Source organism: Anabrus simplex, chromosome 1 (assembly GCF_040414725.1).
Source record: "Anabrus simplex isolate iqAnaSimp1 chromosome 1, ASM4041472v1, whole genome shotgun sequence".
NCBI classification, from domain to species: Eukaryota; Metazoa; Arthropoda; class Insecta; order Orthoptera; family Tettigoniidae; genus Anabrus; species Anabrus simplex.
In genome coordinates, this window is record NC_090265.1 from 1,777,517,833 (window position 1) to 1,777,533,314 (window position 15,482).

Sequence of the window (15,482 nt, forward strand, 5' to 3'; positions counted from 1 at the left end):
GGTTGCTATAATCTAGGTTATCAATAATGTTATTCACACTGAGTGAAATTGTAGTTTAGGGGAAGGCCTGAAATGTAATCCATATACAGAATGAAGCGAAATTCGCGCACTCGGGCGTCGCAGTGCGACTCCCTACATGCCAGCAATAAAAAATGTCTTTCACAAAAGTTCGTCCTGCGAGTATATCAGGCAGAGAAAGGACGTTGAATAGTGGCAATCTGGCAACACTGTAACCACATGTACGGTAAGTACCTCTGTCAGCATGATATATCCGTGCGGAGCAGTTGGTGCATTGGATAGGGTTTTGGGTTGGCATGCAGGTGGTAGAGGGTTCGATCCTGGGTTAAGGCGCAATTTTTTGTTTACTAATTTCCATCGGATATTACATACTGTAATACAGTAAGACACCGTACCTTAGGTCTCATGTATCCTACATTTACAACATTTTGTAACGCTGAACACAACAAATACCTTGCTAGGCCTACTGGTAACGTAAGCCCTTACGAAATACAATGGACTTGAACGAGGCAAGAATAACAGTTGCTACTAATCTATGAGATCGTTGGAGGACGGTAGAAAGAAAACAGGTTTCGCATTTAGTATATGAATTTGTGCGAATAAATTCACGCCCACGACGTGGAAAGGACGTCTTTCAAAGCTGACCAAGGGAAACGATTGTTCGTCCATTTGTAGGATCGTAGCATGTAAGTGCAAAGGGTTTCTAGAGGACCCGCTGCAATGGCTGTTGACGATTAAGTTGCCAGATACCATACCACCTGGACTACATTTATGAAATAAAAAAAATACGCTTCAACCCAGGATCGATCCCTCGACCTCCTGAATGCTAACCCAAAACTGTAACCACTGCACCAACTGTACAGCACGAAGAATACGTGCTGACAGAGGTAGTTACCCTACATATGGTTACAGTGTTGCCAGATTGCCACTTTTCAACGCCCTTTTTCTGCCGGATATGCTCGAAGGACGAACTTTTGTGAGAGACATTTTTTTATTGCTGGCATGTGAGCAGTCGCGATGCGACGCCTGAGTGCGCGAATTTCGCTTCACCCTGTATATAAAATAAGAGTTTTGTCTGTACATTGCTTATAATTTGAAAATAATGGTATTTCTGTATCGGTCATGTTCACAGTAGCAAGAAAATGCATTTTTTACTTCTCCGTAATTTCTGTCTGTCTGTCTGTCTGTACACGCATCACGAGAAAACGGCTGAAGAGAATTTAATGAAAATCGGAATGTAAAGTCGGGTGATTAACCGCTACAATCTAGGCTATAAATTATTTTGATCACGCTGAGTGAAATGATAGTTCAGGGGAAGGCCTGAAATTTAATTCTCAAATATTTATGTTATTAGTGGTCGTGCCTTAATGAAAATCAGTAGATAAACATTGGAAATAAGTCGCTACAATATAGGCTATGCACGCTGAGAAAAATGGTAGTTTAGGGGAAGGCCTAAAATTTAATTGTCAAACATCTATTGTATTAGTGGTCGTATCTTCTCGAAAATTGGTATGCAAAGTCTGGGAATAGGTCACTATAATCTAGGCTATCAATAATGTAATTCACACTGAGTGAAATGGTAGTTTAGGGGAAGGCCTGAAATGTAATCTATATATAAAATAAGTGTTTTGCCTGTACATTGCTCAGAATTTGAAATGAATGGTATTTCTGTATCTGTCATGTCTACAGTAACAAGGAAATGCATTTTTTTTACTTTCCCGTAATTTCTGTCTGTCCGTCTATATGTATGTATGTACACGCATCAAGAGGAAAAGGCTGAAGAGAATTTAATGAAAATCGTCATGTAATGTCGGGTGATGATCCACTACAATCTAGGCTATAAATTATTTTATTCACGCTGAGTGAAATGGTAGTTTAGGGGAAGGCCTGAAATGTAATCCTGAAATAAGTTATTTATGTCATTAGTGGTCGTATAGATAAATCTATACCTATATATCAATCTCACAGCTGCGCGCCCCTAACCACACGGCCAACTCGCCTGGTCGTACCGACTGAAACAGCCTGCCTGTATATTGGCGGGAAGTAGCATGCCATTCCTCTGGTTCACACATTTTCTGATATATCTGGTTCGTAACACATTCGTTCATCATAGTATTCGAGCTATTCAATCCCTACTCGGAGGCACTGATTGGAATGAGTAGTGTGCATGTTTAACGGAATAATGACAGAGGAGTGTTCACGGCAGTCTGCGACCTGGTTATTCCAGCTCTGGAACTTCGGACTCTTAGATCGGCACCGTAGTACTGTTCGTTGAAAGTGAGAAAGTTTGGGGTGTTTCATTTGATCGAGTATTTTATATGATAACATTGCTTTCAATCGCTACATCCCTACTGACGTTTTTGTAATGACCTATGTTGGATTAAGTAAGGAAAACCACCAAGTCAGTCTTTCTGAGAATCCCGTAGCGAAGCACGGGTACATCAGCTAGTTAGAACTAAATACGTTAAATCCTTCTTTCCTTCTTTCTTAATACATTTGATGATGATGATGATGATGCTTGTTGCTTAAAGGGGCCTAACATCTAGGTCATCGGCTCCTAATGGTACGAAATGAGACAAAATGTAATGACAATTAAAAACTCCAAAATCATCCACTGAACAGAATTCAAAACGTGATGACGAGGAATGAATGGATGGATATGAATTTAAAACAATCAGTGGATCCGATCCACAGTGCCCCACATTCCCAGAAACTAGCGTTAAACAATAGTATTACTGGCCAAGGGACTGCTTCTAAAGCGCAATACTGGATCGATGATGCTTGTGGTTTAAAGGGATCCAAAATCCAGGTCATTGGCCGCTCATAATGGTACTTACCGCTACGAAAGTAGAACCATGGCATTTGTCATGTTGCGGTACTAATCAAAAGTAGTGTAGACTCGCGGTATTCCACACAGTACGGTACTCCTCACAGGTAATGTAATGCGCACATGTAACACAGACCTATGGTGTTCCTCAGCCTGTGTGTACTAATCACAGGGGCTTGTACTATCCCGTGGTGTTCCTCAGACTGTGTGCACTAATCATAGGCAAGGCAGACCCATGGCGTCGCTTATGCAGTAATACTAATCACAGGGAACTTGTACTATACCGTGGTGTTCCTCAGACTGTGTGCACTAATCATAGGCAAGGCAGACCCATGGTGTCGCTCATGCAGTGGTACTAATCACGGAGGCTTGTACTATCCCGTGGTGTTCCTCAGACTGTGTGTACTAATCATAGGCAAGCCAGACCCATGGTGTCGCTCATGCAGTGGTACTAATCACGGAGGCTTGTACTATCCCGTGGTGTTCCTCAGCTTGTGTGTACTAATCATAGGCAAGGTGGTGGTGGTGATTATTGTTTTAAGATGAAGTACAACTAGGCAACCATCCTCTATATAACACTAATCAGAAGGAAAAAAAAGGCAAGGGGTCCGACACTTCGAAAAAAGAAGCTATCGGCCAAAGAAAGACAAGGGCCACGAAGGGCGTGAAAATGAAAGACTCCCTAGCCCTCGCAAACCTAATAGCGTCGGGGTCGGAAAAGAACAAGAGTTGACCAAGAGAGGTCGGATAGGATAGATGAAAGTGAGGAGCCTGGCACAAGTAAGTGTAAGCAATACCAGGACTCAGCTAAGGGCCCCGTGGTCGCCAACCCACGCTCCAAAGTTCAGAGCCCCTGGGGCCTCTTTTACTCATCTTTTACGACAGGCAGAGGATACCGTGGGTGTTATTCTACCGCCCCCACCCACAGGGGGAGAAAATGAAAGACTCCCTAGCCCTCGCGAACCTAATAGCTTCGGGGTCGGAAAAGAACAAGAGTTGACCAAGGGAGGTCGGATAGGATAGATGAAAGTGAGGAGCCTGGCACAAGTAAGTGGAAGCAATTCTAGGACTCAGCTAAGGGCCTCGTGGTCGCCAACCCACGCTCCAAAGTTCAGAGCCCCTGAGGTGATCATAGGCAAGCCAGACCCATGGTGTCGCTCATGTAGTGGTACTAATCACAGGTACTGTAAAACACACCCGGATTCACACACGGTCGCTACTAATCACAAACCTATTGTGTACCTAACATAGTGGTACTACGCGGAAGTAAAAGCCACCCATGGTGTTCCCTGCGTGATGGTACTAATTACAAGTAGTCTCATGGTTATAATTCGATCATCCCTTGGTCGCACCTTTTAGCCACCTCTTACAACAGGCAGGGGTTACCATGGATGTATTCTTCGCCTGCGTCCCCTTCCCACAGGGGGTTGTGTGTTTGGTCCACGAGAGCTATTTTATTTCGCTCAAGTCCGCCGGCAAGCCGGTCAGGATGCTCCTTTCCGCCACCTGGGATGCCCCACGTGGGAGTATCACCTCTCCCCCACTACGTCAGCGTAGTAGGTTCGTAGCTTAGTATGTTTACTCTCCAGGGTTGGTTTTTCTCTCGGACTCAGCGAGGGAACCCACCTCTACCACCTCAAGAGCAGTGTCCTGGAGCCTGAGACTTTGGGTTGGGAATACAACTGGGGAAGAGGACCTGTACTTCTCCCAGGCGACCATGGCCTTAAGTTAGGCACCACCATCCCTGCAGTTGCTTGGAGGAGAAGTGGGAAACCACGGAAAACCACTTCAAGGATGGTTGAGAAGGGATAGACTCCCCCTACTCAGTTGACCTCTCGAGGCTGAGTGGATCGCATTCCAGTCGTCCTACCACTTTTCAAAATTTTATGACAGAGTCGGGAATCGAACCCGGGCCTCCGAGGGTGGCAGTTAATCACACTAACCTCTAATTACGTGAAATAATAATGTTATTGCATTTTTACTTCCCATCAACCACTTTTGACGGTTTTTGGGGACGCCAAGGTGCCGGAATTTCGATACCACCGGACTGAGCCAGGATCGACCTTCCAACTTAGGGTCGGAAGGCCAGCGCTTCAACCGTCTGAGCTACTCAGCCTGGCACAACTAAATACAGACAGATAACGCTGACGGTTGCTACATGCCATAGTGTCATGGTCTCTAATTCATCCTATTCATCTCTAACATATAGTGAGAGTGCACTGGTAAGGAACTGCACCTTGGAATGCCAGAAATGCCATGCTTTGGCTTTTATTAAAAAACTAAGTTCCCAACATACTACCATATTTTTTTTAAACCCATCGCGAATACAATTTCAGAAAAATTGAAAATTCCAAAGCTTTTTAAATTTCGTCAGTTGTGACATATCAAGGTTGTCTCCTTTGTATGGCAACGGGCTCATCAGCTGGAAAGCCACACCTGACTGCTAGTGGATGTGAGACACACCCCTGCACTGTTGATATACTCGTAACCGATCAAGTTGAATTATACCAGAGGAGCCGCGCTGCTCCGCAACATTCGCTACAAATAGGTCAGATAACTCGTCTTGATACGCCAGTCGTAGTCTATAGCATTGCCAGCCCTTTGCAGTAGCTATAATATGAAGCGCGTTATGGTATGCCGCAGTTCGTCTTCAGAATTCATCAACTTGTATGTTTCGTCAAAATCTATCTATATATTCGTTTTTTTAACCTGCAGTTCTTGATGCAAAGCTGGGTATTGTGTCGTAGAATGCAAATGGTATTTTTAACTGCAGTTCTCTTATATACAACGATTGTCTTGTGAGCTCATATGTTAATCTCGAAGAAGCATTTTTAGCCAGGCAGAGAACTTTTTTAAGATATACGGCCTTCACTCTTTCTAGTGTATCTAGGTTATCCGTCGGTAGGTGTTTAAGGCGTATGTCATGTTGGGATCTGTTAGTACGTAGACTCTTTTCTCTTAGCAACTTGTAAGTTATTAGTGGACAGCGGATATTTAGGCTCTAAAGGGTAATCTTTTAGGCGCCTAAAATAGGCTCCGTAACTGTTATATTTACGCAATAAGATGGATAATAGGCAGAAATACATAACTGAGCCGATTTTAAGAAAGCATTACAACTCTGTCGAGTATTCGGGGAATTCAAGGAGCCAGTGTCGAATTAATGATACTTTACATCATTTTATATTCGGCATTACGTTTCCTTCAAATGAACACGTTGAGCTCTAAAGACCAACAGTACACACGTAACAGATGTGCATCTGTTGTTCTAGTGAAAGATGAAATTCCAAGATTTGAGTAGGTTATATTTATAAAGGTAAAGAGATTGGGACGTTCGTTTTGTGTCACTAATTGCTGGGATTATCAAGTCTGCGAAGGAAGAAGGAATTGCTGACTCTCCTTCCAGCGTTTTATACAGGTTCGTAAGAATCACTGGTGGCACAGTAGGCCATTATTATGAATAGTGTAAAATATCAAAATTAAAACGGAAATTGAAATATAACGAAGGATAAACTAGTAAAACTGGAAAATTGGCACTGAAAATAGGCGCTAACATCAAAATAGGCATTTTTAGGAATTATAAACCTGCTTTAAATAGACCTAAACTTTCATGAAACGTGTAAATTTAAAAGGTGACACATGTATATGTTAAGGAAAAAAATAGGCATTTGCCTAAAATCTGCTGTCTAGTGACTAGGAACGCTCTGCCATCTGTTGAATGTATTTGGAAGCTGGGGAAGGTTAGAGAATCAAAGAGTATCTAGCACTGAAGAGTATTCTTCCGTGATCAGAGGAAGTCTATACGCTCTGGCATGACAAACATAGCTGCATGCAATCACATTGCTAAGGATGAAAATCACATGTATCAGAAGATCCGTACGGCCATCAATACTGATGCCACTCCACACCATCTCAGAACCTTGTCCGAATCGGTCGTCTTCCTGGACAACATTTGGCATGTACTGCTCACCACGGCGTCTCCATACACGTTGACGTCCATCACGATGTGTCAGGGGAAATCTGGGCTCGTCTGTGAACAGCACAGTTCTCCATTGGCGAAGTTGCCAATTGACGTGGGTACGGGCAAACAGAAGGAGAGCTGTGCGATGTTGCTGCGTTAAACGGGGTACTCGAACAGGACGTATGGGTCGTAAGGACACTTCTCTTATCCTGTTCCCTACTGTCTGCTCAGACACCGTGACTCCAGTGACCCTCCCGAGGTTTTGTTGCAGTTATCTGGCAGTTGCTGAACGACGCCGCAACGCACAGATAGTCAGATATCGGTCATCCTTGTCCAACCCTCCTTGTGAACTGGCCTGTCTCATTGTAGCGATTCCGCAAGCGGTGTATAACTGACGGAGAGACATTGAGATCCACAGCAACACGACGAAAAGTCCGTCCTTCCTGGATCAAAGTGACGGCCCTTGCAACTTTAACCTCGTTAAGATGTCTCATGGGATGTGCTGGTTTACGTACAACGTGCTCAGATGACCGCAGTATTCTGTGTACCTCACAACGACACACGGACGCACCACTGTTCACTTTGTTTTAAGGGGCCACCTGACATTTTAATGCATAGCTACGCCTGCAGATGGAGTATAACTTCGATTTGACATACCCTGAGTAGCTAAGGTATCAAGGTATGCTGTACGACCATTGGAAACCTATCTACCAAATTAACGTTCACATACCTGACGTTACAAAAGATGTTCCCCTAAGGTTTTTGAACTGTGCAGATGTTTCACTATTGGGAAACTAAGTGTACCTGATCGTGAACGTATTGAAATTTATATAGTGATTCCTGAGCATTAAGTTTGGTTCTGTAGCATCTTGTGATCTGGAACTTACTATACATATTGTAACATGTACTGTCCACTAATGTGGAAGAATTCATGCGTATACCTGTTGACTGTAGTATATTACGGCTTACACAATAGGCTGCAGAGACACCTGTATTCAGTATATCTTAGGTACACATTTTTCAAAACATAATCATGATTTTAAGACGAAACTCGGTGAGTTTATTTAATACATCAATACCTTAGAAATTTTATTAATTTCAGTGAATAAATGCCATTGAAAAGTAGGTGTATATTTTTGCTCTTAAAAGAGAAAAATTGCACAATAATATGCCATATTAATTGAGCAGCTATTTTCCTATTGTCATGGTAGCATGAACACGAATCGTGTGGGAAGTAGAATAGAATAATGGAATAAAATAAAATATTCGAATAAGCGATTAATTTGTATTCGATTATCCCATCACTAGCTGCTACTTTTCACACCGCGGCGTTGTTATTAGTGCTAGCGTGACACTAAACAACCACCATCATGTAATCAGTCTTACAACCGGTTTGTCTTCTCTAAATTCATCTACCTTGCCTGTTATTTTAACTTCATCAAAATTTATTAGAGCAGTGCAACTGAAAAAATGTGTTTCATGGTCTTCCACATGGGCGTGTTCCAGGTATTTTGTCCTTAAATATTTCAGTGATTAAATTACCTTGTTGCATGTTGTTCTACTTTTGTTGATTTTATTCATTATTTGTCGCTTCTCGTCGACTCGCTCGAGTATATCCACATTGCTCATCTTTTCGAACGTTGCCAGCACCACATCTTAAAGGTTCCTCATCTTTCAGTGCTCAAGTTTCTCTACAGTATGTCACAACGACTAGCAAATTAAAAAACGTAGGGATTGTTTGGAGCCATAGCCACAAGATTTAATGAATTTAAGAAATTAACAAGATGAAATTCGATGTCAAGACAGTATTTGTCTACGAGAAATCCACATCCGTCCACAAGCTCCACAGACGCGATAGAACTCCTGGGCTGCACATCTCGCTACACTTCCTTGCGCTCCCAGTACTCTCTGGCTTCAAGGGCAGTGTCCTGGAGAGTGGGACTTTGGGCCTAGGGATGAAACTGTGTAGGAGGACCGGTACTTCCCCCTTCTCCCAGGAGGACTCACCTGCTATGCTGATGAGGGGCCTTATGGGGGGTGGGAAGATTTGAAGATATAGACCAGGAAGAGGGAAGGAGGCGGCCGTGACCTTAAGTTAGATACCATCCCGGCATTTGCCCAGAGGAGAAGTGTGAAACCACGGTAAACCAATTGGAAGATGGCTGAGGTGGGAATGAACCCACCTCTACTCAGTTGACCTCCAGAGGCTACGTGGACCGCGTTCCAGCCCTCGAACCACTTCTCAAATGTCGTGGCAGAGCCGGGAATCGAACCCGGGCCTCCGTGGGTGACAGCTAATCACGCTTACCACTACACCACAGAGGCGGACGAAAGAGGATATTGTTGTCTTAAAATCCCTGCCGTTTATCTATTGCGTTCTTCTGGACTTAGTGTTCGCTTACACATGGCCTTTTAAATCTCCTGCTGTTTATGGAAACCTTACAAAATCAAAGAGGACGCTATTGGAAACCGAAAACTCTTTTAAGAAAATAGAACATTTATATTTTAAATGTTTAAATGTTCAATATTTCATATTATAAACGATTCTTCTTCCACAACCTTTCAGTAAACAATTATGCCAATATTGTTTAACTGCTCATTTATCTACAATAACAGATACTTGGCAAGTTCAGTTCAAAACAATTTCATAGTTTTGAGGATAAAAGCAAAACGTTAAACGTGCATTCGCTGGGCGAACGGACGCAGATGTCACAAAATGGTCAACAGTGGCTGCGAATCATAAATATTCTGATTGGTTGGGAAAGTAAACGTTATTCATTTTGAAATTTCAATATCCATCCATGTTTACAGATAAATATTCATTATTTTTTTAGAATATATTGGAATGAGGTGGATGATTGCATTGAAAGCAAATGAACAAACACTGGCAGGCAGATGCAGTATTGCCTTTTACCGAGTAATGTTGTTTTCATATATGTGGCCGGAGAAATAGGGTCTGGGGTAATATTGAAGATATGAAAGCGATTAGAAACTCGTTAGAAAATTATTTAAGAGTTTTCTTTACATTTATTTTCAGAGCTGACGACAGGAATTGTAGGTTCCGTACCCGACTCCTTGTCTGAATTGTGAGCTTCACGGTCTCCGTTTAGGTGAGTCCCGGGTTTAATTCCTAGCCGAGTAGGGTTTCTAACTGCATATGCTTAATTCCTCTGGTTTGTGGTTGACACACCACACTAAGAACTACGACAAAAACACGATATAGTGAATACTTCCCTTGACATACGGTTGGCGTCATGAAGAAAACAAGCAAACCCCATAGCGCAGCAGCCCAGAAGGCCCATGACCTATCAAGCGACTGCTGCTCAGTCAGAAGGCCAGCAAATTATGAGATGTTGTGTGGTCAGCACGATCAAATCAAAATCAAAATCTCTTTATTTGCAAATGATGTGTCTATCTCGGTGGAAAATGGTACACTAAAATACATTATTGTCAAGCACTAAATTTTAAATTAACAGGAGAAGAGGAAAATTTTCCTAGAATACAATATTGTACAATTTACGCTAACATTTTTTTCTATTAAACACACAGCTCATCCTTAATAAATTTATATTGTTTACAAAATTCTACTTATAATATCTCCTGTACTTACAAACATAGTCAACTCATATACAGTATGTGAAATTACTTCAAATAATACTATGCAACTGGTATAAGATTAAAATTGACATTGCATTTATTTACTTATTTACTTTTTACCCATTTTGGAGCTTAAGTAGCATAACGACCTGCTGCGTCTTAACAAGAGCCCTTTTGCCACCACTTTTCAGAGTTCCCGAAGGGCCTTCACAGCTACCGTAGCGGTCCCAGGGCCCTTGAAGTCCCCATTGTACTTCACCCCTACAGGCAACCCCCTACTTCGGCTGTCCAAACTCCATAGACAAGAGGATGGAATTAATTTATTCACACACATTTTTTATTTACAATAACCTGCACTGGTCGAATGCCCTCTAACATTTCATTTATTTTCTCTGTTGCTGTTTATTCTCTTCTTGAATATCTGTATAGATTTTGGAAAAGGTGTAACCGTACAACAGGGTTACAGATTCCATTCAGTATTTATTATTATTATTATTATTATTATTATTATTATTATTATTATTATTATTATTATTATTATTATTAACCAGATTCATTAGATTTTATATATTCTGTTTCTCATCACTTAGACTGTAATAATTAGGTATCACGTATATTATTGTATTTAATCATAGGTTAAGTGAAATATGTTTGTAATTATTCTGTATTGTAGTAAGTGAGATTTGTTGGTTTCATATTGTCATGCTGTGGCTTGTAACTTTGGCTAGATGAGCTGGCATAGTATTTTGCAATCGAGGCTATGTTTAACTGTGCAAGGAGATTTCCCGGTGACGCATTCGGCATAGTCATTCTCGGTCCGCTTGGGTACGCTTAGACAACGCGTGACTGATGACATCAGTGCGTGGACACGTGATTGCGACCAAGTGTCAGTATTCGCCAGCTACTGTATGTGGAAGTGGAAGGGATGAACAGTGAGTGGGGAGATGAGTCGTCATCGCGAGGTGATATAAGTTGATGCTACGGTAGGGAGAGGTACTCAGTTCACAGTACTCAGTTCATAGTACTCAGTTCATAGTACTCAGTTCATGGTATTCAGTTCATATCGTGCAGATCATATGTAACAGTCAGATGTATCAAATGGAAGAAGTGGTCTTAGTGTGATGGTCAGAGCTAAGAGTTGTGTTTTGAAGAAGTAATAATCGAGGAGGTCTACAAGTGGTGGTTGTATCCGAGCAGAGACGGGTACTATGCTGATAAAGAAACATCATCTTCTTGTGAGGATGGACTTCACAAGATGTCTCAATAATATTTTCCAATTATTTATAATATATTGAGTGGACGTAATTACATTGGAGCTCCCTACACGCGTACATGGTATGTAGGCCAACTCCTTGTTATATAAGAAGATAACAGCAGACGGCTCCCGACTTCAGCTCACAGGTTTTCCCAAGAATTTCAAGTTCAACAGCGGTGTATGCAGACAACAGGTAATTAAAGCATCAGACATGTTATGCATTCATAACATGAAGAAGAATGTAATCAGCGGCGATATCACATCTCACTTCAAGTTCATGCCAATAGCTTTTTTTGTTCAGATTAAATTTTCCTTTTCTTTGTACCGCAAATCTCACGATATATTTCTTTTGTTAAATTAAAAGACGTCAATGATTGTTCATTGTGACGTAAATTTAGTCATAAACTCAGTTTTATTTTTAATTATAATAAGTGATTCCAGTTCCATGTACAATCCTCAATTGTGGAAAATGCAGCAGTAATTTAATATTGTCCTGATCCATATCCCTGTATATTGCCAAATATGTGAGTTTATCACCTCACGCCTTGAGATAATTGATATAAGAGGTATGCTCTACCGAATTTTGTTGTTTTTCTTAAAAAAGCAACTGGCGCTCAAACAAATGTTATTTATATTGTGTGGAAGATATGAAGGTATAAGAGTAGTGGTAAGAGTAGCTACAACGTGTCGCCAGCAACGTGGGACTCGAAAGGTTCAGAAAAAGTGTTTCTGAATGGCAATATACATGGATCAGTTCTTTTAATGAGTACGCACATGTTAAATTCACCGAGTAATGTTAGGAAGGTCATTTTGTTGAAGTTTGTATTTAAGGGGTAATGTCAAAGGAAGTGCAAGGGGAAATAGCTTTGAGATCGCGAAAAATTAGTAGGAAACCGAAGATGGACAAGGATAGCAATATGCAGTCAGGTGATGAGGCTGAGGCTATTGTGTCCAAGGAAATCCAAGGTGGTAACATAAATAGGAAGTTGGTGACTAAGTTGGGACCTGCTGAAAGTCAGAAAATAGTAGAAAGTGAGGAAAACGCTGTCACGCAAGATCAAAGTAAAGGGGTGATTGACCTGGGTTTATTTAATTTGCTGATGTCCAAAATGACTGAGCAGAATAATATCATTAGTGAGAAAATTGAATCTCAGAGTAATATTATGAGTGAGAAAATTGAATCTCAGAATAATATTATGAGTGAGAAAATTGAATCTCAGAATAATATTATGAGTGAGAAAATTGAATCTCAGAATAATATTATGAGTGAGAAAATTGAATCTCAGAATAATATTATGAGGGGGGAAATTGAAGCTCAGAGTAATGTCATAAATAGTATTAATAAGAAGATTGATGATGTTAGTAATAAGATAGATCATAAGGTGTTAGAAATAAGTAAGCAAATTAATAATTTAGAAAGTAAGGTAAATAGGGAGTGTAGTGACATCAGAGCTGAGATGGAATTGGGTCGGAGCAATCTCCATACGGAAATAGAGCAAATTAGTGAGACATGCATCAAACAGATTGATGAATTAGGCGCCAAGATCGAGTCTAATAAAGGAGAAATCAATGAGTTAGTAGAAGAAAGGTTTGAAAAGATAACCAATACAGTGGGGCAAGAAACTAGGAAATGTATTAGTAGAGTAGAACTTGTGGAAAGAAAACTTGGAGAAGTAGGTGATCTAGGGAGTGAGCAGAAATCATTATCACAGAAGGTGAGAGAATCGGAAAAAAAGTTGGAGGAATTAAGAAAAATTCAAGAAAAGACTGAGGAAACAGTGGAAGAAAAATTTCTGAGTTGCCAGAGAGTACTCCAGCAAGAAGTGCGTGATAGTAAGAATGTACGTGAGATAATTGTAAATAATGGTTTAATCACTAGAGATCATGATTTACCTAAGTTTTCTGGGAAAGAATTTAACCCGATGGAATTTATGAGAGTAGTAGAGAAGAAATTTGCTGTTCAATTAAGAGACAATATTATTAGCTGGGAAACTGTATTGGAGATCTTATCGAATGCTTTCGTAGGAGAGACTAAGTCTTGGTTTCAAGTATATAAAAGCTCGATGTCTAGACTAACTGAATTTAAGGAGAAATTCATGGCTAAATTTTGGAGTGAAGGTGTTCAGAGTAGAGAGAGAGAGAGAGAGAGTTATGTTTGGCAGGTATAATTCTAACGAGGGTGTAAGAATGACAGAATATTTTTTAGCTCATGTTTTGGTGTGGAGAAATTTAGAATGTATTGGACCTGAGGCTGATATAGTTAGACTTATGGCTAAGCACTATCCCGATAGAATAAGAGAAGCTGTTTGTATGCAAAGAGTGGAGACTATTAAGGAAATGGAGATTTTGTTGGAAAGTTTTGATGCTTTAGGTAGTAGCTTGAATAATAGTAGGACACTAAATAGGAATGTAGAAGGAAGGGGTAACCAATCTAATAATCAGGACAGGCCTATGAATAATCGTAACTACAGAAGAGAATATCAGGAGAGACCTAATAATAATTTCCACAGGGAGAGAAATTATCAAAATAGTTCGGAAAATTTCAGGACTGGGAGGCGTGATTATGGTAATCAACCAGAAGCTGGGAGGCGGGAGAATACAGGCCATAATAAGAATAATAATCATGAAGCTAGAGGAAATAGGCAACAGGGGAGGCCGACTGAGGTGTGTAACCAACAAGTCGTAACCGAACCAAGTACTTTAAACGCGCAACGGACTGTATAAACAGGTCACTGAGACAGTCCGTAAATGGTGAGTTCACGTATAAGGTAGATAAGTATGACAATGTCGACCAGCCTATAGTTGTAAGTGAACATGATTGTGACCTAAGTAGCAATAATTCAAATGTTTTAAGTGACGACTTAATCGTAGACAATAAATTTTATAAGTGTAATTTAAATTTAGATATAAGGCAAGATTTGTTAAGTGATCTTATATTATGTAATGAGGATAATTTAAGTAGTGTTACTGTTACACCGACGATTGAACTGCTGATATGGGGCAGAAAAGTTAAGATTTTGTTGGACTCTGGTAGTGAGAAGTCATGTGTAAATTCCAAGCTGTATGAGGAAGTTTTGAGAGAGAAGTATGAGGTAGCGGAAATTCCAGTGAGGAATACGTTCATCGTAACAGCTGTTGGAAACAAGTCTCAAAGAGTGAATAAACAAATAGCTGTCCCCATTAACATAAGTGGAGAATGTATTTTCCAACCATGCTTAGTTGTGCCTAATTTAGTTTATGCCGTTATTTTAGGTACCGACTGGTTAACGTGTCACAAGGCTAAATTAAATTTTGATCTGTGTAATGTCAATCTTATTTGGGGAAAGAGTAGCAGGGAAGTCAGTTTACCATATGATGTTGTGTCAGAAATTAGTGCGAATAAAGTGTGTTCTAGTACGGAAGGATCTTGTGAAATTCCTAATATTAGAAAAAATTTTGATGTCTGCCATGTGTCTATACAGAGAGATTCTAGAAATGAATTGTATGAGACAGTGGAGAAATGTAATTTAGCGGAAAGTCAGAAGGACGAATTGTGTGAATTATTGATATCACATAGTGATGTTTTTAGTGACCGGCCTGGTAGAACACATCTTTACGAACACAAATTTAATGTTATTGATAACTCAACTTTTGTAGGACCGAAATATCCCATTCCGTTAAAATACGCTGGCGCTGTTGAAGAGCAGATTGACATTATGCTAGATTATAATATAATTGAACCATCATGTAGTCCTAATTTAAATCCACTTGTTATTATACCTAAGAAGGATAACACGGTAAGATTGTGCATGATGATTTTTGTAAGACTAAATTGGATGAATTTGAGC